The sequence below is a fragment of the Spermophilus citellus genome, assembly GCF_964194105.1.
Source record: "Spermophilus citellus genome assembly, chromosome: 4".
NCBI classification, from domain to species: domain Eukaryota; kingdom Metazoa; phylum Chordata; class Mammalia; order Rodentia; family Sciuridae; genus Spermophilus; species Spermophilus citellus.
Window position 1 is genome coordinate 146,425,076 of NC_138185.1, and position 21,138 is coordinate 146,446,213.

At 33.9% G+C, this 21,138-nt stretch overlaps 3 pseudogenes across 3 annotated transcripts; all 3 read left to right on the top strand.

Moving 5' to 3' along the window:
* The first annotated feature begins 1,371 nt into the window (after positions 1-1,371).
* Positions 1,372-2,105, top strand: LOC308648225 (olfactory receptor 4K17-like; annotated as a pseudogene). Its single transcript has one exon. The product of its transcript is annotated as an olfactory receptor 4K17-like (transcript).
* A 5,782-nt stretch (positions 2,106-7,887) lies between these two features.
* Positions 7,888-8,632, top strand: LOC308648227 (olfactory receptor 4K3-like; annotated as a pseudogene). The gene has a single exon. The product of its transcript is annotated as an olfactory receptor 4K3-like (transcript).
* Positions 8,633-16,214: 7,582 nt separating this feature from the next.
* Positions 16,215-17,133, top strand: LOC308646226 (olfactory receptor 4N5-like; annotated as a pseudogene). The gene has a single exon. The product of its transcript is annotated as an olfactory receptor 4N5-like (transcript).
* Positions 17,134-21,138: the final 4,005 nt, after the last annotated feature.

A 21,138-nucleotide genomic window follows, 5' to 3' on the forward strand; every position in this document is an offset into this window, starting at 1 on the left:
TTTAAAATATGTATCTAATAGAAGAAAACTTATATGGATTGGGCAAAATTACTTTGAATTTGACTTTAAAAGGCCATGAAATGAAAGCAGAAATTAGACAATTGGAATTACATCTATCTATCTGCCAAATGAATCAGACCAGACATTGAACCCTTGAGGCTGCATATCATCTTTAATAACAGCTTGATTTATGGATGTTCATTCTTGAAATTCTCCAGCCTCCTTAGTGGGCAAAAGCAGATGAGGTAGAAGCCTGTACCAACCAGTGAGACCAAGCCTCTGAAAACAAGCAAGGTGCCCAGACTGCAGGGCAGGACAGGGCCAGGGGTTGTCCTGACCTTACAGTACCCTGCACTCTCTGAAACCTTGCTCTTGCCGTAATTGCCTATTTTTAATTTTTTAGAATTATTTTTTAATTCCATATCCATTTTTTCCATCACAATTGGTTGAAAATCTCTGTTCTGCATTTTTAATGTCTTATGATCTTTTGGCAGTTTTTTTATCAGTATGTTAATATGTTTGATTCATCATCCTAAGAGATCATTATGATTACTGTTCTTCTACTTGTTCCACTCGGTCATCATTTTCTTTGCATATATACCCAGTAGTGAGATTGAAGGATGTGATAGTTCAACTAATTTTTTTTAATGAAACCACATATGATTTTCCATAATGACTGGACTAATTCACATTTTGAAAATGTAATGTGTGCAACAGTTCCTTTTTCTCTATATTCCCACCAGCATTTATATCTCCAGTTTTCTTTTATTTTTAAGTAGTCATTATTATTACAGGGAGTTGATATCTCATTGTGTTTTAATTTGTATTTGCATGACGGCTAGTGATGTTGAACATTTTTTCTAAGTATTTGGCCATTTGTATACGTTATTGTGAGATAAGTCTATTGTCTGTCTTTTAATCTGTTAGTTTTTTTATATTATTGAGTGTTTGGAGTTCCTTATATATTCTGGATATTAAACCCTTATCAGTTTTATAGTTTGAAAATACTTTTTACTGTTCAGTAGGTTATCTCTTCACTCTGTCATTTGTTCCCCTTGATGTACAGAAGCCATTTAGCCTAAAGAAATCACATCTGTCTAGTTTACTTTTGCTCTCTGTGTTTTTGAATTATGTTGAAAAACCCAAAGGAATGAAAAAGCTTGGCCACATTCATGCTATGAGTCATCTCTTCTTTCTCTCCCCATTCACCCAAGAGCAGGCAACATGGCAGAGTCCTTGGAACTATTAAATCAGTCTTAAGTGTCAGAATTTATTTTGGTGGGACTGACCAGCTTCAAGGATGCAGAGTTTATTCCCTTTGCATTCTTCTTAGCTATCTATGTTGTAACTGTACTAGGTAACCTTCTCATAATGGTTACAGTGTTTTTTACCCCAAACTTGAACACCCCCATGTACTTCTTCCTAGGAAATCTCTCTTTTACGAATATGACCTTTGCTTCCTTTGACACCCCTAAAATGATCATGAACTTGGTTAAAAAAGATTATTTTATTTTGCTGTTGTTTCACTCAAATATTTCTTCTTCATGTCCTGGGTAATGTTTAATGGTATTATTTGTTTACATGGCCTATGATAGATATGTGGTCATTTGTAAGCCCCTACACTATATGACCATCATGAACAAGAAAATGTGTACTTTACTTGTAGTGATGTCATGGTGCTCAGGTCTCATTCATGTAGGACTTCAGTTAGTCTTTGCAGTAAACTTGCATTTCTGTGGTCCCAATGTGGTGCACAGCATTTTCTGTGATCTCCCTCTAGTTAGCAATCTAACATGCATAGACACATATTTTGTACAGATAGTCAATTGTTGCCAACGGTGGCATGCTCTCCATGGGTTGTTTCCTTATTTTGCTTATTTCCTATTGTGATCCTCATAACCATCAGGAGATGCTCTTATACTGGGCAGTCCAAAGCCTGTTCCACTATGACATCTCATATCACTGTGGTCATTCTCTTCTTTGGTCCATGCATCTTTATCTATGTCTGGCCCTTTAGCAACCACTCCATGGATAAGTTCCTTGATGGATTTTATACCATTATCACCCTTATCTTGTATCCACTTATCTACACTCTAGGAAACTAAGAAATGAAGACAGCCATGAGGATATTATGGGGAGTTTTGTGAATTCCAGAGAGGATACTCAGATTAAAAATATTAATTGAAGAGAAATAGTATTTTTCAAATCTTTAAAAGTTTCTTTACAAGAAAGTCACTAGAGTCATATAGAAGTAAGCAAATGAAGAAAAATTATGAAAGTCATGTATTCTAACATACTTTGATCTATATAATATTGATAAATGGCTATGACTTTTTAAAATGATGTTGACTGAATTATGATTGTCAAAGACTTACTTGTTCTTCAGAGCAGATTGGTAGATATATATTTTACCTAGTATTCTGATGGCTTTAGGTGGTGGGAAATAAAGGTAATCCTTTGAATGTTTTTCTGTACAGTCTGAGTAAGTGGCACTCGCTGTGGGCCTAAGTTTGGTTTTCTGTCATGGCTACCTGAGAAAACAGATCTATAGTAAGGCAGCACCTGCCCATGCTTCTTTCCTCAGTTCCACGGCTTCCCGAGAACATCACTTATCAGATACTCATGCCACCACTATCACAATACTCCATTGGGAAAGACTCAATGACAACAGGGCTTCTGTGAGTCTCAAGATCTCAGGTAAGAAACAAAGAATCTCAGAGAACATCAACTGTTTCCACCAAGGCAAACACCTAAATTGTTAGTCATCAAAGATCCCTGCTCCACTCTTCAGTGATCCCATGCTAGCCAGGACAGTTTCACCCTTTTCAGTCATTTCTTTTACAAACCCATACAGAGTAAGATCTTTTCCCACAGAAATAACCCTATAAAGTCTAAAAGTGCTGAGTGGTACAATAAATGAACAGAAATCTACTTAAGACAACAAGAAACATGGAAAACCATGAAGACTTCCCTCTACCTAATGAACACACAATTTTCCTCAGTAGCAGACTCCAGACCTATGGACAACCAGGCAAAGAATACACAATTACAGTTTTATGGAAGCTGAGCAAACTTACTTATAGAAAGAAATGATTAAACAATGATAAAAATTTCAGAAAATCAATAAACAAAATTTGAAATACCAAAGAATTTTTGAAATCATATAAAACATATAAAAACTTGTTGAAGGACTAACAACATAAAAGAAAATATAAAATACATAAGTAAAACATTTTATATCTTTTATATTTCCTAGAAGAAATATGGGAAGGTGTACAGTAAAAGTACAATTTCTTATATGAAAAAAAGTTAAATATTTACCCACTTAAAAAAGTATTATGAGATGTGTGCAAATGAAACCAGAGAGCAAGGGTGGTTAAGCTTATATAAGTTAAATACAATTACATACACAAAGTGTACAAAGAAACACAGGAGGTCATTATATAATTGCAAAATGGTTAAGTCATGAAACCTTAACAATTTTTAATATATGTGTACTAACATTGAGGGAATATTTTGCAAAGAGAGATAGAATATGATACAGTGATGGTTAAGGACTTCAGTACTACACTTTCAACAATGGACATATCATGAAGACACAAAAATCTATAAAGAAATATCTGCCTTAATCTACAATGACAGCAAATGGACCTAAAATGCACACAGAAAATTCCATCCAACAGCAACAGAACACACATTCTCTCAAGGGCAGGTAGCTCATTCTCCAGGATAGACCAGATACAGACCACAAATCAAGTCCTGTGAAATTTTAGCTTTAGATCATTTCAGATGTCTATGCTGACTGCATTGGTATGAAATCAGAAATCAATAGCTAAGAATCTTTAGATAATTTACAAAAGTATGAAAAGTAAATACCACAATTCTAAACAAACAATGGGACAAAGAAGAAATCCAAATGAAAATTTTAAAGCATGTGAACAAATGAAATGGACACATATCACACCAAAACTAAAGGGAAGCAGCAAATATAGGTCTAAGAAAGAAGTTTATAGCAAAAAAAATATCAGAGAAAGAGAGCGCACCCGCACATGTATCTCCTACAGACTTTAGCAGAAAAGAATTGTAGTAAACAAATCTATTAAAGTTGTGGTGTAAATAATCAATATACCAAATCTAGTTGTATTTCTACTTATATCTTTAGAATATATAAGGTAATACTCAAATCATCTCATTATTAATAGATGCAGAAAATGAAATACTTATAAATAAATATTTAAGATCTTTTTCGAAAATAATTGAACATAACAGAAAGAAAGACACCAAACATTTATGGATTTTAGGTATCAATCTTGCTAAAATGTCCATGTTCTATAAAGAAACCTATTAATTCAATAAAATTCCTATTAAATTTCCAATGACAATTTTTTCTCAGAAATGAAATAAAAACATCTTAACATTCATATGGAACCACAAAAGACACAGAGGAACATAAGCAATTTCACACAAACAGAACAAAGCTGGAAGTTTCGGATTACCTGACTACAAAATCTACTATGAATGTGTAGTAGTAAAAAACATGGGTTTTGGCATAAAAATATATTCATCTCAATGGGACACAATAGTGAGTACAGAAAGAATTCTGTGATTTCTTAATCAATTTGTTTTTAAGAAAGTTGCTAAAAAGTTTATGTAAGTTCTCTCAATATTCAGTATCAGTAAAAATATATTACATACCAAACACGTTGTACCACAGTTATTTCTAGTGGCCTTGTGTTTCAGATTGCATAGCTTTGGGATAAAACACAATTTAACCTTTAATTTTTGGAACTTTCTTTTTATGGAAAATGTCAAGCATGTATGAAAATAAAATAATGTAATGACCCCACCCCCCAAAAAAAATAAGAAAGTGGCCAACAACATACAATGGGGAAAATACAGTATCTTCAATAAAAACAAAATAAAATTTAGAAGATAAAAATATATGCAATGTTTGTACATATCAAAAGAAAATATCAGTGGCTATTTTAATAACATGAATATTGCACTGTATGACAAATTTATTAACAGAAAATGACAATCATCTCACATAAAGAAAATGGTCAATTAATTAGAATGAAACAATAATTTCAATTATGTTTGTCGCTAATTATAGATCATTACAATATGTGAAAAAACTAAGAATACAACATAGAGAAAGAGGCACACTCAAAATACCATGATTTAAAAATGTTCAAATCTCATTCTAAATAATTTAGGGAAGCAGACAAAAATTCACCAGGGATAAATTAGATATAATTGATATTTTTAGAACATGTTGAACAAAATATGAGAATACACCTTTTCAAAGTGTTTAAAAATTTTTAGATTAGACAATTTCTGGGCCATTAAAAAAGTCTCAATAACTTTTCAACTATTTGTCACTCATATTTGTGAACAAATGTTCAAAGGTTATTTGAAATAGCAAATAAAGTGAAAGCAATACAAAGGTCCCTCAGGATATGAATGGGTAACAAAGTAGTGGTGTTTAAGTACAATAGAATATTACCCAGCAATGAAGAAGAATGCTCTGTTGATATAAACAACATGTTGAATATCAAAAATCATTATGATGAGTAAAATAAGTCAGATTTTTAAATGAGTACATGCTACTTCACTGTATTTGCATGAAGCTCTGGCATATGCAAAGTTAGCATATGAGTGGAAATTGGTGGTTGTGTGTGGAGAGAGAATGTGTACAAGGACTGCAAGGAGATTCCTAAGGATAAAGAAGCTTTGGGGGCAGAGGCACATGTGACTATCTAGATTGTGGTGACTATTTCATGGCTGTATACATGTATCCACACTCATAAAATTGTACATTTTTAATATGAGCAATTTATTATATGTTAATATACTACAATAGAGTTATTTTCAAACCTAGCAGGTCAAAATAAATTTACTTTCAAATTGCATCAATGTCCTTTAAAAAATACCCTAAAAATGTTTTAGCAATTTGTCATAAAATACACACAGTCAGTGTCTCATGTAATCATAGAATAAACTGACTCAGATCTAGTCATTTGACCAGGATTCCCTATTGATTCAGACATTCTTGACATGTGTTAGGGTACTGTATCATTTTGTTTGTGGTCATGTATCACATATGACCTCTCTGACAATTAGAAATAAATTTTTTGTTTAAATGTGATTATGTATATAGAGTTACAGATCAAGATCACAGAAGATATTGCCTAAGTACTTATTGATCCAATGGATAACATTTAAAACTTCACTAATTTTTAACAGTGGATTGATTTGCATGATTTTTTATTTGTCCGACTTCAAGAGTATATGCAACACTTGGTATCACTCTTAGACAGAAGATCCCAAGAGTTGTCCAGGTAACTGTTTCCATGTGATTGTTCTAAGCATAAAATAGAAAAATTTGGGGACGGCTTCAGGAGGTGAATACAGGTCATGCTCAGGGAGAGCACATCCACAGACACTGTCACAAGCACACTTCAGAAGACAGAGTCTGCTCTAAGAGAAAACTGTGTGTTTAGTAAATCATCTCATTTATTTGATTTTCTTTAGGAAAATTCTTAAAATTTTTTCATGCCTTTATTTTAAGGCCCCTATTCCTAGAGACGAGAATGGCTTCATTAGCTTCTGACAATTTGAGAATCCACAGATTTTTCTCCTCTTTTTCTGTTCTTAGTAAAATTTCTAAGGTCTTAACAACAATGCACACAACTTTAATTTGCAGTGCCTCAGATATACTCTTAGCAACATTTATAATTAAAGGTGAATAACAGATGTTCACTACTTAAGGTTTAGCTTCACATTCACTCAGCACTAACCATTTGAAGATACATTTTACTTGCACATTGATGTATTCTAATATTATTCTAATCTTACAAATAATATGTATGTGTGTATAAAGAGACAGATTTTATCTTTCATAGTCAAAAGACAAATATTTCAAAGTCTATGTATTTTAGAGCATCTACTGAAAAATTTTAAGGCAAATGTTTTCATATAACTCTGTTATATGAAATTTTCAGAGCTCATTGTATTTTAATCTAAGTTTGAACTGGTATACACTTTGGTTAATCCATGTCTATGTGACTGTACATTGATTATTATTACTTACTAATCTGTTTAATCTATTAAATACATTCTCTTATATGTTGAAATTGATGGTAAATTATATTTCTGGTTTTGCATGCATCATAGTAAATGTATTAGAAGGTTGGCTCAATTTTTATTTTATAGGGATAAATTAAACTTTAATCTTATGATATCTTAACAAGATGTTCCAATAAGACTTGAAGGAATCTTTACACATAGGACCAAGAAATGATAGGGTCCTGTCACTGCAGTATCAGTCACCATCATATGAAGTACATTATTTAATTTTTGTTATAAAATGGAATGATCAGGAGTTTCACACTCAGATTTTTTTTTCATTTATGAGAGCATATAACCTATATTCCAGGTGCAACCATAATCATTGTTTAACCTTTCATCTTGCTCCTCTGCTTTCCTTACTCCTTTCTTATCAGAGCACTTCCTAAGCAAATCATTTGCATAACAATTCTATCTAATGCCCAGAAAAGTCAGTTAGCTTCTTTTGGGAACATAATGTCATTCATAATTAACCAAGATTTCTCCTTGTAATCTGCCTTTTAATGTTAGAATAGAATTTCGATTAGAATGTGTTAGACTAGAACAGAATTTCGATGTGAATATCAAATTCTCAAAATTAAGTCTCCTTCTCCTCCCACTAACTGCAGGGAACAAAATGGATGAAGGAAATGGTCCACACTGTCAGAATTTATACTTGTGGGACTTGGCCACTCGTGTAGTATGCAGGTCTTACTCTTCATGATATTTTTGTTACTTTACCTGATCACTCTATCTAGAAATATTGTAACTGTGACCTAAATCATCACTGACCCTCATATTCATCCCCCCATGTATTTCTTTTTGGCCAAACTGTTCTTTGTTGATGTGTAGCTGTCCTCAAACACCACTCCTAAGATAATCACCAACTGTCTCAGGGAGAAGAAGACCATTTCCTTTGCAGTTTGCAGGTGCCAAATCTTCTTCACCCATTTCACTGCAGCTTTTGAGATGGGGCTCCTGGTGTCCATGGCCTATGACTGCTATGTGGCCATCTGCAAACCACTCCACTACTCCACCATTATGAACCTGCAAAGGTGCACTGGAATAGTGTTTTTTTTTTTTCCTGGACTACTGACTTTGAGAATGCAGTGAGTACCTGGCTGTGATTGTGAAGCCCTGGCCCCAGGGAAATAGGTAGCTTCTTCTGTGATATGCCACTGGTGATCAAGTTGACCTGCATGGATTCTCCTGACTTGGAAATATCAATGAATGTTAAATGTGACTGAGGCTGTAACTGTTTTTTCCTCTCGCTGGTGTCCTAAACGTATATTCTTCTCAGTGTTTGCCAGAGATCTAGAACTGGTTCATCTAAGGCCCTGTCCACCTGCAGTGCCCACGAGTCACAGTGGTGGTGATCTTTTTTGACCCTTGTGTGTTCATCTATGTGTGGCCCCTCAACATCACCTGGTTGGATAAATTTCTTGCTGTATTTTATTCTGTTTTTATACCTCTTCTCAATCCAGCCATTTATACACTAAGAAATAAAGATATGAAAAGTCTCTGAGAGATTCAGGAGCTATTACATGGGTTCTAAGGAAAAGACTTTTGCCAGAAACTCATTGCATCTACTTCAAATTGAAAATACACTGACCTTATAGTATAGTTTGAAAATCAGATAATTTAGTGAAGAACTACAAATTGTTCCAGTCTCTAGACACAAGTATACATTTAAGACAATTCATGGATTTTTCTTTTTTTTTTTTTTTTACATTTGCACACCACACAGCTTAATGTTGTGAATTATTTCCTTAAAATCCAAACAAGAATGATTCTTCATTATGGGGAAATTAGCTTGTCATTCTTCTTATTCCCTTAATGATGTGAGAAGAACCTAAAATATGTTTGAAGTACTCATGTGTTTGTCCTAATGAATAATTTTAATGAATTTGTCTTGAGTGTTGTCTTAAATCCATTTAAAATACTTTATTCAGTATCTTAAAATTTCCCTGCCATTCTTTCATTTTACTCTTTGTAAAAGTGCAACTTCATTATTATTTTTGTAGCAATATTCTAACAGGGAGAACAGAACAGAGAAAAATGTCAAAAATGAAACAAACTTGAATAACAATTATAACATAACATTAGACTTTACTATGTTTTGCGTTTCATTAACTCAAATGAAATAAAATTAAATAATAAATTTAAAATGAATAAATAAAAAATATTCTGCTACTTTTTCAGTTTTTCAATCATAAAGACCAAATATATATTATTTCAATTATTATTTACCATTGGCCTAGAATCCTAAAATATAATATCCCTGAGGAGAGTGACCATGTCTTGGCATGTTAATTCTTTTTTTTCCCTTTAATCAACCTTATCATTTTTAAAGTACATTACCATCCAACCAAAATAGCATCAAGATTCAATCACCTTCCCTAAAAACCCTCCTCATAATAGCTTGGCATTGGTGACCAAGCTTTCAACACAAGAGTCTTTGAGGAATGTTTCAAATACAAACTAAAATATTTATTACCTAGAATTTCCTATTACATATTCCTCCCACATGTGAAATCCAATGTCCATACTCAAACTTGCCTGTGAATAATAGCAACTTTAAACATAAATGCTCAGAAGTAAAAACAGCACAAAATACGTATTACCTGGTGAATGGATTAATAAAATGTGATGTATCTATACAAAGAAGCGTTATTTGGCATAAAAATAATCAAATACTGATATATACTAAAACATCTATGAATCATGAAAATATCAGGCTCCGTGACAGACCAAAAGACATAAACCGTTTGTATCCAATGTCCAGAATTAGCAAAACTTAGGGGCAGAAAATAGATTAATGATTGTCCAGAACTGTGGAAGTATGGTAAAATGTAATCTTTTGTGACGGTATCATTTAGTTTAGTCGTGATTTTAATATTCATCACACTGTAGCATGCATCTGTGCAGGACACCAAATAAAATCTCATGTGTTTTGGTATCACATTAGAAACGTGCTAAAAATGTTTTTTGTTTTTTAACATGAAAATATTCTAAAATTAGCTTGTCATGTTTTGTTCATGATTCTGTGAATGTAACCAACACTATGGACTTATTTACACATATAGGTGAAATTTATGGTATGGTAATTTTATCACAACAAGATTTTTTTTAAAAAAAAGTATCTAATTCTAAGAGCACTCCCATGGGTCCTATCAGTACAAGAAAGCTATTTCTTGCAATTACTGTTTCTTCCTCTCTTGTCAAGGCTAGTGGGTCCCAGTGGTTTTGCTGGAATTATAGTTATCATCATGGTGAAGAAGCCAGGCCAGAACAAAAGGGTTCTCTGTCACCTGAAGCTTCTTGGACTAGGGTGAAGTTCTAATTCTGCTCAAGGAGGGAGTAGGCTGGGGCAAAGCCTTCAGGATCATCCATTCAGTTTTACCAACCACATACTTCAGATGTCCAAGTTTTCTCTGCCAGTGCTCTGACCTGAGTAGAACACACATACCTGACCAAGTATAGATGTATTTCCTCAGTTATGTAATTGTATTAGATATTCTGTAGAGCTAGTAAATATTCCTTTACCATGGGAAATAAGTACCTTTTTGTAATTACCAAATATTTCCTTGGGACTTTACACTGGCCCTTTATATACTCGTTTGTGGCCTTTTATGCACTATTCCTATGACTTAAAGCCAGCTTAGACAACTTAGCAAGATCCTAAAAAAACAAACAAAAAAACCCACATTAAAAAGAAGAAATGTTTCCCATTTACTTATTTAACAATCTTTAACAAGCAGGCCTCTATGTTTTTCCAGGGTTGGGGTCCTGTCTTCTACATTTACCACCTGCCTTCCAAGGTTCTTCTCATTACTACACTCGTTACCTTGGCTCCTGTGAGAGGTAGATGTCATGATAGGATTAAAGCATATTCACACAGTGAAATGTTACCCAGTAAGAAAAATAAAACAGACACACTACCACAGAGATATCTCTAAAGAATTATTTTTGTTCAGAAGAAGAAACTTAAAACAAAATGAAAAGAACTATGAAATTGTATTTTATACAAATTCAAGAATAGATGAAACTGAGATGTAATAACAGGAATAAAACAGCTATTGTCTCAGGTAGTATTGACCATAAAGAGCTCAAGGAAATGTCTAAGGTTGAGAGAAATATTTTATAGTTTGATAAATGTGGTGATTTCAGATATATGTATAGGAGAAAAAAAAAACTTTCATTCACTTGCATCTGTAAATTATTTCTCATATAGTAAGAGGCATTAAAAGTAGACTGGAAAAAAAAAGTAACACCAAAAAATTAAATGGTTTAAACTAATGTTCAGGGCTGTATCTTTCAACAGTACAGTCAATTAAAAAATGACACATAGTAGATATAGTACTAATTATTAAAAGGCAGTGTCCTTTTTTTTATTCCTTTACCACAGACATCTTTTGTAAAATCTCCCCTAACATAGTTTGTAGCCAGCTCAGCATTCTGATAGCCCATGGCTAATGATATTTTCCAAGGTCAAAATAGGAAAAGGGGGAGTTGGCTGGACTTAATAAACACATTGTTATTTCTTAGTGTATTTTAATGTCCAGTTTTGCCTTAATTTGTACTTTACCTGAATTTTGCTCCATGTATTATATTTAAACGAATACTGCATTATAATTTCTAATTTGCTATTCTCCTTGCAGCCAAATAAATTTCAATACACCAATAAATTTTTCATTTTTAATCCTTTCCTTTTGTCCTAATACTATGATTTCAATAAATTATCATGCTTTATGGTTTAGACCACTGCTGAAAATACATTACTTTCGTCTGTCTGTATATGTATATCAAATTTCCATCCAAATTGAGAAGTAGAGTTATCAAAGAGAGAAGTCTTTTCCTGTGACAAGATAAAACTGCAGTCTTCTTAGTGATCAGTTGGGGTGTTCAGCAGCTCAGGGAAGTGGGTTTCTACAATTTCATTGTGAATGAACAAAGATGAACATGTAACAGAAACAAGACCAGAGGTTCAATTTATCTAAAGATATACTGATGATCCACGAATAATAGAGTTTGCACTTCATGATCCAATGTCTAATGGGGGTAGATGGCTTTGGTTTTTTAGATTTAGTTTTCTCTTACAAATCATCTGCTTCCTTCTTCGGTACTAAGGTGACTTTTATTTTTAGAACTTAAAGACAGGTTTTGAGTTATAATTCTTAGATAGAGTTTCTTTACCAGGAAGTTATGAAACAAATTTTGTTTTAATGATCAAACATCTATCTAAAAATGAAATGAAAAGAGAAAAATGAAAGAAGAAAACGTATATGTATTATTTATGTAAATAAGTTATCAACCATATTTTCTACTTATATGTCTTATTATCATCATATCACATCTCTACTCTAGAATACCTGGAATTTTACCTATTTCATCATGCAATGTTTTCTAATAGGACTGTGGCCCAATATAATAGATATCATTGTATCCAGAATTCTCTGACTCATCTAAAATTTTAGGGTCTATTTGCCACCTAGTCATGTCTTGTTAGCTATCCTGAAACAGTAGAAATACCTTTTATAAAAATTGAAATAATTAATTTATCAAAATTAACTAAAGGTGCTGTTTTTAAAATTACGAATTGAAATAGCTCATTTTACTAATAACAAAAACATTAAACATGAATTACAAAACAAAAGCCATTCTAGAGAAAGCAGTTTTTATTATCAGTATTTAGAGACATGTAGTCTCTAAGTTCTAATTGGGTGACAAGTTAGTTAGGCACTCATGTATTGCTCCAAAAAATAGTAAACCATCATTAGAAAATGGCTGTAACCCTAATGAAAAAAATCTCCAAAATTTTTAGGGCAGAAAAACAAAACTCAAGGATTTCCTTTTGGAACAATGGCTAGCTTTCATGTGGGTATTTGTACCTTTCCTAACTCATGTCAAAACTTAATCCTCCAAATTTATGTTTACATATTTTGCATTAGGGCTTTTGGAAGGTAATTAGATAACATCATGAACATTGGGTCCCTGTGACTCTATTAGTAACTTTAAAATAATAGAGAGATCCAAGTTAGCAAGATTGTTTTGTCCAAACATGTAATGACTGGCACCACCTTGGTAGTTTTCAAAAATCCACAGCAGCAGGAAGGCCCTCATTAGGTATGCTACCTCATCTTGAATACCTCAGCCTTCAGAAATATGAGCTGAATTGTTCCTTAGTTTATATAAATTTCTCAGGTCTATGGTATTCAGTTCTAACAGGAGAAACAGACCAAGATACTTGTCAGTCAAATTAAAGAATTATATACAAATTTTAATATGATAATTCATTTTTTTATTTATTACAAGGAATATCTTAGAAGAAATCAAGAATAAACTATCAAGATGGAGCAAGTTGAAAAGCATTGTCTTCGAAGTTTTCCCATCCAGTGACAGATTTCAGTTTTCTAGTCCTTGCATGTGGACTGTTTAGAATTTAGACCATGTAATTCAACATAAATATTAACCAAAGGTAAACAATCCACTACTTCAGAATTGTTGGGAAAATGTGCATTGAATGTAGTGAAATTATGTATGTAAAAAAGACAGTGAAAAATACTGTGCATAAGTGGGAGGAGGAGAAAAGATTAAGCAAGAGAGCAAATGAGGAAAAGAAGAGAAAAGAGGGAAAATTACAGAGAAAAAATAAAAGGGAAAGAAACAACAAAATTGAAAGCAATCTGAAAGAATACATATGAATATATGAAGATAGAATTAGCAGAAGGATGAGGAAAGAAAAAGAAGCAAAAGAAAATCAATTGGGAATGATGAAGGAGAGAGGTGCTAAGATAGTGATTCTGTCTTCAAGCCCCTGGCTCTAGCAGATGGATTAATAGCTACCTAGTTATGCACAATCTGGCCTGCAGATGCTTGTGCAACTGAATTCTGAGAAAGAGTGAGGGATATGAGCTCCCGTTTGCCTGTGCATCTGCAGTGCCAGATGAGTTTTGTAGCAGGTGAAATGACAAGGAAGGCTAGAGGTGGTAAACACCTTCAGGCTCCACCTTAGCCCACACTAACATAATTTCTTTGTCCTCCCTGCCTGAACACTCACTTTAACTTGTGACACCCATTGTTTGAGCCTGTACTCCAGGCTCAAACAGAGGAATGTCATCTCAAACACAGCTCTCCTCAGTCTCTGATGAGCATGATTTGAGAACTTCAGGAACAGAAATGAGACTTGAAGAGGGCAGGAAGTGGACCAAAGACTTGGGATGGTATGGAATTCCATCTGCTGGGTGACAGGGAATAGATACAGACAATGGAAAGTAAACAAAGGAAGAGTGAGAGCTTCCTGTGTCTTAGAATCGTGAACCTGAAGAAGCACAGGTGATCAACTCAGGTGAGCAGTGGATGCACCAGATGTAAGTACAGGAGGGGAGCTCCCAAGCTCACTGTCCTGGGAACAGATTCTGCAGACAGTGTGAAGTGTGGATGTGGAGGTGTAAGTACGTACAGAGAAGGCAGCTCCCTAGCTACTTCTAAGGATGTCAAAGGCATTATGTCATATTTCAGATTTTTTAGACTCACTCTGTGTGTGCTAATGCATGTGGGATTATGTGTTTGTGTGTCTAAATATGTGCTCCTGTGTTGTGAGTACTTGTTCTATAACATTTAGCTCAAATGTTACTAATCACATAAAATAAATGTTTAGATATTACCTCACAGGTGTGTTGTAAAATATAACACATTGCCTAAGTGTCCCATGAGTTCTCTAAGGTCTTTTGGATCTGATAATTTTTTATTCTTTCCCTCATTTTCCCCTTCCCATCTCATTTATATAGTGATATCATTAGTAATTTATATTACATTTACATTAGTATCACCCCACATTTACTTACACTGTTGAAAAATATTGATATTATCAGCACATCATAAAACACAACATTTAAAATGCACTATTTAATCATAGTTTATCATGCTAGAATCATCATGATATAATTCTAGAACACTTTCATCAGGCTAAAATGTTCTCATATATGTTGTGTCAATCTTCATTCCACCCCCTAAACCTAGGCAATCATCATTCTACATTTCTTCTAGATTTTCCATTTATGGACCTTTTAAATATTGTTTTTGTGTGTGTGTGTGTGTGACTGTCCCCATTAACACAGTGTAATGCTTTTTCTTTTTATTCATGTTGTAGCATGTGTATTTCATTACTTTTCACTGCCAAATTGCATTACACTGGGTTCCTGGAACTTCTGAAAAGTAAGCATTACATGTAATCAAAACTCAATGGTATTGGGGCTGGGGATGTGGCTCAAGCGGTATCGTGCTCGCCTGGCATGTATGTGGACTGGGATCGATCCTCAGCACCACACACAAACAAAGATGTTGTGTCTGCTGAAGACTAAAAAAATAAATATTAAAATTCTCTCTCTCTCTCTCTCTCTCTCTCTCTCTCTCTCTCTCTGTCTCTCTCTTTAAAATAAAACTCAATGGTATTACTTGTATGTCACATGACAGCAATCAGTTTTAATTAGTAATGATTCATCTTTTAAGTCATTCACTCCAGTACTGAAACATATAGTCTAACAATGTGTGAGAATTTATTTTTTATTAAATATTTGTACAATTATACTAACACAAAAATTATAACACATGGGGAAATATAAGATTTTTCAAAAATATAGCTTAGAGTGACATAGAAAGAAGGTCCACTATTATTAATCACCCCAATTAAATATGTTGTGCTCCCTCCGTAGAATGAATATTCTACTTTGAAAACCATCATATGGACTACACCTTAATTCCCAATTTCTCTAGCATACATATTTAGAAAAACATTATAGCCAGAAAAGGGGAAATATTTTGACAAGCAATACCATGATATTATAAAGTGCATAAATAAATTGCACCAATAGATGAACCATTAATTAATAATTATCTAATTAGTTGAAATGTAAAAATACACACCCGCAATTTTGCCTATCACTTGCTAATAAGTTAAAAAAAGAGTACATTAATCATAAATTTAAAACTTTTATTTTTTTCTTATCTATCAAATGAATATGTTACAGTATATTTCCATCTGGACAATTCCCACTCTACTATGCTTTAATATTATTAGTAGCTTTTATTCTGTAGAATGAGAAGTGATGGAGAGAAGGAACAGCACAGTGGTGACAGAATTTATCCTCCTTGGTTTGACCCAATCTCAAGAACCTGAGCTCCTGGTCTTTGTGCTAGTCTCACTTTTCTACATTGTAATTCTCCCTGGAAATTTTCTTATCATTTTGACCATAAAATCAGATCCTGGACTGGCAGCCCCCCTCTACTTCTTCCTGGGCAACTTGGCCTTCCTGGATGCCTCCTACTCCTTCATTGTGTCTCCCAGGATGCTGGTGGACTTCTTCTCTGAAAAGAAGGTGATCTCCTACAGAGGCTGCATCACCCAGCTCTTTTTCTTGCACTTCCTTGGAGCAGGAGAGATGTTCCTCCTTGTTGTCATGGCCTTTGACCGCTGCATCGCCATATGTCGGCCTCTACACTATGCAACAGTCATGAGCCCCAGGGTCTGCTATGCATTGCTGTAGGCTCTGTTGCTTGGGGGTTTTGCTCACTCCATTGTGCAAGTGGCCCTTATCCTGCACTTGCCCTTCTGTGGCCCAAACCAGCTGGACAACTTCTTCTGTGATGTGCCACAGGTCATCAAGCTGGCCTGCACTGACACCTTTGTGGTGGAGCTCCTGATGGTCTCCAACAGTGGCCTGCTCACCCTGCTGTGCTTCCTGGGCCTTCTGGCCTCCTATGCTGTCATCCTCTGCAGAGTAAAGGGACATTCCTCAGAAGGGAAGAGCAAGGCTGTCTCCACTTGCACCACCCACATTATCATTGTGTTCCTCATGTTTGGACCTGCCATTTTTATCTTGTCAGCGGGTTTTCCCCGCTGACAAAGTGGCTTCTCTCTTCCATACAGTCATCTTTCCTTTGCTGAACCCTGTAATTTATACACTTCGCAACCAGGAAGTAAAAGCTTCCATGATAAAGTTGTTAAGTCAGTATGTGGTTTGCTGAATAACATAATAAGCAAAACAAAAAGAAGAAAATGCAGTCTGAATTAATTAAAGCATGTCCTCATTCATGTGCTGAATCTATCATTTATTTTTCTCCGATACATAAAAACTTACAGATAGTACACATTAAGAATGTACCATGGGATGGTTTGATATATGTATACATTGTGTAATTTTTAACTCACAGTAAGTGTATCTATATATTTTTTTAAATATTTAATTGATTTTATTTTTTAAATACATTACAGCAGAATGCATTTCAATTCTTGTTACACATGTACAGCACAATTTTTTATATCTCTGTGTATAAAGTATGTTCACACTAATTCATGTCTTCATACATAATGATGTCTATCACATTCCACCATCATTGCTAACCCTCTGTCCCCTCCCTTCCCCTTCCACCCCTCTGCCCTATCTAGAGTTCATCTATTCCTCCCATGCTCCCCCTCCTTACCATTATGGGTAAGTCACCTTATATCAGACAAAACATTTGGTATTTGTTTATTTTTTCCTATATTCTTATTTGTCATTTCTTCATAGTAAAACTTTCAAAATAATTTCTTCCTGCTTTTGGAAATGTAGAGTACATTTTTGTTATCTAGAGTCATACTATGGTTCAATAGCACAACAGAACATTTTGCTTACTAAAAGATCTGACAAGAACAATTGTAGAGGAGGAAAAGCTTATTTGGAGGGTTACAGTTTTAGAGGTCACAATCCATTGACTGCAGACTCCATTCCACAGGGCTCAAGGTGAGGTAGAACATCATGGGAGAAGAGTGTGGCAGAAGGAAACAGCTCACTTCATGATCAGAAAGTAGAGAGACAGGTCTCTATGCCCCCAATTTCTAAATCCTCCAGCCACACCCAACCACTTCAGTTACCAGTTAATCCCTATGGGGGGGGGGGTTTAATTCATTAGTTGGGTTAAGAGTCTCACAACCCTACCATTTCTCCTCTGAACCTTCTTGCATTGTCTCATGTGTAAGCTTCTGGGTGATACCACACATCCAAACTGGAAAAAAGGTTTTGTTTCAGTGTCACTTCCCTTTTCAAAAGATAGTTAAATTTTTTCTAGAGCAATACATGAGGGACCAACTATCTTGCCTCCCAATCATAACTGTATGTACTATACCTCTCTGAATGCTGTTAATAAAAATTCTTTTCTCTGGTATTTTTTTTGTAATTTATAGGTTTCATATTTTTTATTTTAGGAAAATGAACTATTTTAGTGTGTAATTTAAGAAACTATATCCAATTTTGAGACAAAAATTATTTCCATTTTTATAAAAAGTATAACAGTGTGTTTTGTTCGCAATAGCTAACAAGACATAAATAAGTGGCATATAGACCCTAGATAAACCAGAGAGTTCTGTATTCTGTAGAACTATTTGTTTTATACCAGGCCACAGTGTGTTTCCAGAGAATTTTCTCTAACTAAGGTTTATGAAATATTGTGTGGCTAAATAAGTAAAACTTTAGGTATTCTAGGAGTTACGGATGTGATATTATGGTAATAAGACATAAGGCAGAAAATAGGATCCATAATATTATTTACATATATAATATCTACATCTTTACTTCCTTCATTTTTTCCTGTTATCATTTATTTTTAGGTAGATGTTTGATCATATGGAAAAAATCCATTGTTTTATCATTTCTGGGTAAAAAGAACTCTATTCAAGATCTAAGAATTATATTTAAAACCAGTCTTTAAGTTTTTAAAATAAAAGTCACCCTAGTACTTGTTAGGTCCATAGGCCAAAGTAACTCCATTTTGATAATCAGCACCTGTCCAGCCAGGCAGGACCATCCCATTAGAGCCAACCTGAAAGAGCCCCTAACTACCAAAACCACAGCCAAGAAATCAAGTAACAATCACAAAATCAAACAGGTTATTTTTTAACTACTCCATTGTACTGGAATATCTAGTTCGGCAGGCTGCTTCACATTGCAGAAGGGCAGCCTGGAAGATATTCTCAGTCAATGAACATTTGCTTGAACTCAGAGATGTGTCTCTGATGGATATTTGTGCCAGCTATCCTAACAGTACTAAAGAAGGAAGAAGATGATTGTAGGACAAAATTCAATCTAAAAGAAACAGTCATGTCTTTCCCCAGTCCACATTGGATCATAAGTGAAAACTATTCTTAGTGGAACATTAACGTATCTTTAGATAAATTGAATCTCTGATCCATCTTCTGTTATTCATTTATTCATCTTTGTTCATTCACAAGGAAATTGTGGAATTCCACTTCCCTGAGCTGCTGAACACATCAACTTGTTTCTAGCAGGAAGACTGTGGTTTAATCAAGTTACAGGATAGGACTTCTTCCTTTGATGACTCCGTTTCTTAGTTTGGGAGAAAATTTAATATACATACACAGAAAAGTCACATGTTTTAAGCTGTGGTCTAAATCATAATGCATGGTCATTTATTAAAACCTTAGTTCCATTAAAGAAAAAGTTTACAGAAAAAATTATTATTGGTGTATTGAAATTTATTTTGTTGCAAAAAAATAGCAATTTAGAAAACACAATCCATTACAACACATTAGTGATTTAAATTTAATGCATAAGACAAACTTACAGACCAATTACAAATTAAGGCAAAGAGGAGAATGAAAAAAATACAAATAAATAACAAGATGTCCCTAAAGCCCAGCAAACAAGAATTTCTTTCCCCTTTACCTGCTTTGTCTTTGGGGAATATAATTAGCCACTGGCTATCAGAATGCAGAGTTGGCTAGAAATTACCTAAGGGGAGATTTTAAAAAAGAGGTGTATGATAATTAAAAAAGACACTGCTTTTTAATAACCAATAGGGTATCTACCATGTGCCAATTTTTTTTGTTGTTGTTGTTGCTTATATGTTGAAAAGATCTACCCTGAACACTATTTTAAACCAGTACATTCTTTTGGCTTTGCTGTTTTTTTTTACCAATTGACTTTTCATTCCTATTATATGAAAATTGATTTGCAGATACTAAAGTTCAAACTTTTAAATGATAAGATGGAAATTTTCCCCTCATAAATGTACCTAAAATTACCACATTTATCAACTATCAAATATTTTTCTCAAAGTTAAAAGTTTCCTTTATACACTTTTCAATCAGTATCACTAGACACAATAACTATTCTTATATCTATGATCAAGTATTAGTTATTAAATAAAGATAAACAATTTAAAATACATGGTCTAGGGCCAAACTGAAGTAGGGAACATAAAGGGGTAAAAAGGGAATATATATAAGCTTGATTTCCAGGTATAGGACATCACCTGGAAATGGTCTGTTAGATTTTATTTTTTGCATAACTGTAGATATTTATTTACCTTTAAAAGGCTTCATTGTACAGTTTCAATAAATTTACTATCATTTAACAGATCAGGATATGAAGAAAAGCCAGCTCACTTCCCTTTTTCAGTTATCCACTTAAGAAGACATAACTGTATTAAAATCAAAGGTTACTATCTCTAATCCCTCCCATTTAAATTCCTTTATTTATAATTTTTATTAAACAAGAGGATTTACTACTTACATATTCTGAAGTCTTCACCTGTATTCAATCTCAGTATTAAACTTGCCATCTTCAGTTCATAGGACTTCTTCATAAAGGTCTATCTTCAGTAGACACAGTTCTTTTGACTCCACAATAGCTATATAGACTGACACATCTGTCTGAATGTCTCTTCCTCTCTCTAATGTGCTGTTATGCAGTTTCCTTAATTCTTATATCCTTGGTTTAAACATCTGATTCTCACAGTGGTTTTCTGAGATCACAATGAGTAACATAGATCTCTCATCCCACTTCAACCTTGTAATCCTCTCTGGGACAGGAACTAGACATATATCACTAACAATGTTTTATATTGCTTGAAAAGGAGTCTGGTTCTTAGTAACTATAAAAAGGTTGCTTTATAAACACTTGAATTAATATAAAGACACATTGAATAATGCTTATTATTTAGTATAAAAATATATTGACACAGAAAAAGTTTTAA